Below are 5,240 nucleotides of genomic sequence, written 5' to 3' on the forward strand. Positions count from 1 at the left end.
CCTCCGACTCCTTCTCGTTCTCGACTCCTTCTCGTTCTCGTTTGCGACTCTCTTCTGACTGACGAACACCGTCCTTTTATCCCCCCGTAACTTCGCCTTTGACCCCCTCCCTTTGACCTTTCACCTCGCTCCCCATTGGCCCGAGAAAAAGTGGGCGTGAAGGCTTTTTGATCCACAAATTTGCATATATCGATCGTTCTGGAGGCGGGGCCAAATCGCCCCTCGCTCACCGATTGGACGGCAAAAAGTGGGCGTGTGTCGTTTTTGATCCGTTTTTGAAGCACAAAATCCGTGATTTTGTACACGCTGTTCGACGCGCGTTCTGCATGAGTCCAACACCGGTACCCACAGCGGGGCAAGAACGGTGGCGATGCTACGGTTGTGAGGTGTGCGTGAAGGTCGTGGCGGTTGTGGTGAAGCGGTGGTTGTGGTCGGTGGTTGATGTTGTGGTTGTGATCATGGCGGTTGGTCCAAAATAAAGATAGTAAAAGAAAAACGGCTATCCTGAAGAGTCGCAGCACGTATAAATGACATGTATTCCCACTAGACAACGGGTTTGGGCCTAACTACACATGCACTTACCGAGATACCTCACCTAAGGGACCTGAATGGTGGTTTGCGAATTTGGTAACCACAACACTACCCCCTTCCCTTTTTACAGACTCGTCCCGAGTCGTCAAATTTTCGTGTGCCATCATGTGTAGTTTTCCCCTAGTACATTTTACCTACGGATCCCTGAGTGCGACATTCATGGTATTCGTGTCCCCAAAATAAATAACCTGAGGGCTGCGTAACTATCTAAACAAACTCACTCACACGGACGACTTAAATAAAATTGCCGGCGCTAAGACAAACATGCCGGGGGCGCACTCATATTTACAGTACATCTTAACCTTAACTTACAAATTTTACACTAAACCATGGCCCAGGATCAATGAACTCTGCAAAAAGAAAGCAGTTAGCAGGGAGCCAGGCTGCCCGCATGCAGTCCAGGTGACAGGGAACGTGGTGACAGGGAACGTGGCTGGCTGCTCACACGCAGTCCAAGGCCTTCCCTTTTGAACTGAACGCAGTGAACCACAACGGTGCATGGGCTGCACAAACGCAGTCTCCGTGCCAGCTCAAGTGGCACACGCAATGAGCACAACGAATGGATGGACACAAACACGGTGCACGGGCCGCCACTGCAGGCCCGTGTTGTAGCTGCCAACAGGGCAGTTCTCGCAGCTTGCAAACTGTTGCTTTTACGATCCTGGCGCACATGGCAATGAACAGGGGGGGGGGGGGTAAAGCAAAAATTGAACGGGGCTGGTGAACGTGGGCAGTGGGCATGGCATGGCAAAGGTGCAGGCAAAAACAGCCCGCAGAAGAAGGCTGCTGCAGGCAAACACAGCCGGCAGACGAACTGGCCGGCACAGGCCTCGAAGAAAAACAGCCAGCAGATGAACTGGCCGGCACAGGCCTTGCAGCACACAGCTGCCGATGAAGTTGGCCGGCCTCCGCCTTGAAGCAAAACACGGCCAGCCGATGAAGTTGGCCAGCCTTTGCCGTTCAATAGAGGTTGGTGGAGGGAGTGCGGTAGTGCTGGCCACTTGGAGGGCGGGCTCGGACCTACCTACCTGTCTCCCTCCCAACCTATCGCCTTTGCCTGTCACTGTACATACCCACTCCCTTAATTTGTGAAAAACCAATTTAGCCCCAACTTATTTTTTTGTTGTTTTTATTTTTTACTTCCCCACTATAAATCGTCCCCGAACCCCCTTTATCGTCCTTGTTCGGCTAACCTGTACTGTCACCTAGCCTACTCCCAACCCCTACGTTCCCTTCTCGGAGGGGAACAAGGGAGAGCTAACGTCCTGTGTCGAGGCCCAACGAAGCCTCAGAATGGCCTCCCCAGAGTTCGGCGATCTTAACACCAAGTGGGTCCAGCGGCCCACAACGACAGCGAGGGATGGATGGTGCGGAGGGGTACATCTCCTAATCTACCCTAACCATTTAACTGTTAAACTACCCCGGGGCTTTCAACAAGCGCCTCTCGCTTAAACTATTGGTTCTAACAACCCAGATTCCCGTCGCCTGTGTTGGTGTCCTTACAATTTCGGGCCTCGCCCCCCAATTTTCTCTCCGTGCCCTCACACGGTCTCCTGGCTGGGACACGTGGCTCCCTCCGGCAGGCACGACCCTCTGCCGAATCTCCCGCTATGGCACCCCGCGGCACTACACTGCCTCCGAGCCTACCAGCTCCCTAACACCGGGGAGTGCCCCCATGGCACCTCCTGAAACGCACACGTGGCAGGCCGGCCTCCCGGGCCCCTTTCCGAGGGTCACCCGTGCCCACAACACTGCCCACGCGGCTAATGGCGCCCGGGCCCCCGCACCAAGCAGGCGCACCCGTGCCCACTACTCTATCCCGGCCCCCATGGGCCCATGGCCTACCGCGGCCGACTAGCCTGGTGCCCGGGGTACCCACTCAGCGATACTCACCTTTCGCAGCCACGCTCCCAAGCCCGTCAACAGGGCTCCTGCACCCCTCCAAATGGGTCTCGAGCCTACTTTCCCACCAACAACAAAACGACCTCCATTTTTCAATTTGACTAACCCAGCTAACTCACTCTACACTGACCCCGGGGTCCCTTGGGCGGGAGTCACTCCTCCCCCAATCACTCATCGCACCATGCATTCCCCATTCACTCCACACACACAGACCCGCTGGCCTCACTCACTCAACATGTACACGTACTCTCCTCACAACCCACAACTCTTCAACACACTCACCGCTGAACTCTGCCATCCTTCTATCTACATCCCCTAACTAACTCGTGCTCCCACGTCATCCCTTAAACTACAGCACGTTCCATTTAACCTACGTAGCTAAACTACGTCCCCGCTACACATCCAAAGTCTGTCACTGTCTCCAAATAATCCCATTTTATTTCCCAACCTAAATCTCGCTACAATCCCTCTAACTAATCCATTCCACGGACTCCATGAGGACTTACCCCTGCCCCATGAAGTCGGTCTAGCTAAGCTAACCCTTCCCCCTAACTAGTTTCCATCCTGTGCCCAGGGTAAGGGGGTCTTTCACCCCTTGCCCAGGAATCCTGTACACCCGAAAGTGAGGCTTGTTTTTCCCTTTTTTTTTTTCATGCCCAGCACCTGCGCGGCAACTCAGAGCTCGCGCACTTTGCACCTGCCCGTGACGTCATGCAGCTGCACGTGTTCCTCGTCCCTCCTTGGACGGGACCATCCGGCAGAGATACCCCTCCTGCTGGATTCCAACCCCACGTGCAGCCATGACGTCACCGTGCGCATAAAAAAAAACACAAGCCACACGTCTCGAGGGTACCCCACGCGAACACATGTGCTTTGCCCGTTGGAGCTTAACACACACGATCGCGTGGAGAACCCGTCCGGTCCAAATCCATTTACCTGCCTAACTTTGTCCGTCCGCGGGATCGGCAAATCCACCGCGTGCGTTTCCGGACCGGGACTTCACTCTCGCAAGCGAGCACGTGGTGGTCTCGTGCGTTGCACAGCACGAACCGCGTGCTCACTGCTGGGTGAACCCGGCACGGTCCTCGAAACAACTACAGCCGCTACTCGGCTTTCTTTCTTCTGTCGCCTTCGTCGTCGCCATTCCACACACGCATACCTGCGTGTCACGACGCACACAGTCCACACCATCACATTCACACCGGGAGATGCGGCTGCGTGCTCCCGCATGCCAACCGACATCTCACTCACATACCGCTCTCTCACACACACGGTCTCCCTTGCACACAGCGACCTTGCACACGGCCGTTCACTCACGCGTGCCTCACTACTCTCACACCGTGCCTCATCCACACACGCGGGGGCACTCACCCGCGGTACCTCACTCACACTCCGTGCCTCATCCACACACGGCGTGCTGGGAAGCACGTACTCCGGCACCATCGCCACCACACCACTCACACGTGGTGCCTCACTCATACTGGCCGTTTCACTCACACACACGGCCTCACTCACACACGGTGCCCCATCCACACCCGGCGTGCTGGGAAGCACGCACTCTGGCACCATCGCCACCACACCACTCACACGTGGTGCCTCACTCATACTGGCCGTTTCACTCACACACACGGCCTCACTCACACACGGTGCCCCATCCACACCCGGCGTGCTGGGAAGCACGCACTCTGGCACCATCGCCACCACACCACTCACACACGGGGTCGCTTCCACACACGGTGCCGCACTCACACCTTGCACCACACACACAGGGACAACCACACTGGGGATTTGTGTCCCCACAAGGGTCTCCGGGGCCTCTACACCCCCAAGCTCTCCGTGCACCCGTCCACAGCACTCGTCCCCTCAACCTCGCAAAACACGACCGAACTCACCTGGTCGTGACTCGCCTCGAGGGGCATACTCCCTCCCCTCGTTCCTGGAGGAGGCCATCCAGGTGCTCGCACCGGGTCCCAACACGCTCCGCGAGCTCAACCCCATTGTCCTCCACTACCTCCGTGTGTGCGTGCGCGTCACTTACCCCGTCTTCATCGTGTAGTCTTCCCTCTATCGTTCCCATCTCCCGTGTCTCTGCCAACTCTTCACCCTTTACCTCCCTTGTCTCAACTATTATTTCTGTTGTCGTCACCTCGTGTCTCGTCTCACACGTTTTGGTCTCCCCATTTAATTTTTCCCTTTTGGTCACCGTCGATTCCTCTGTCACGACCCTCGCCCAACACGCCCCCCGAATTATTTTTTCACCCGCCTCCACCGCGGGCCTGTCAGCCGTTGCACCCCCACCCAGCTCGTTTGCTCCCACACGTGGAGTCGCCATTTTATCTCCCCGGTCACGGCCTTCATGCCCGCCTGCAGGCTTCGGCCCATGTTCTGCGTCTCACCCCGCAGCTTTTTCATTTCCTCCTTCATGTTTGTTTCCATTCCGTTCATTTTTGTATCCATCTTTTCGTTTATTTGTTGTGTATTCGCATCCATCGTCGTTTTCACTTCATTTGTATTTGTATCCATCTTTTCGTTCATGCCTTTCATTTCGTTTTTCATTTCATTTTTCATTTCATTTGTATTTGTATCCATCGTCGTTTTCACTTCATTCATTTGTTTGTTCATTGCCGCCAGCATGGCGCATAGCTGGGCCATGTTGGATGCACTCAGCTGAGCCGTTTCGGCAAGGGTTGGAGAGGGGGGGGGAGGTGTCATACACTGCGGCCGCTGCCGCACCCATTTCAGGTTCT

The sequence above is a fragment of the Eptatretus burgeri genome, chromosome 12 (assembly GCF_056783735.1).
Source record: "Eptatretus burgeri isolate ZD-2024b chromosome 12, Ebu_testis_v1, whole genome shotgun sequence".
NCBI classification, from domain to species: domain Eukaryota; kingdom Metazoa; phylum Chordata; class Myxini; order Myxiniformes; family Myxinidae; genus Eptatretus; species Eptatretus burgeri.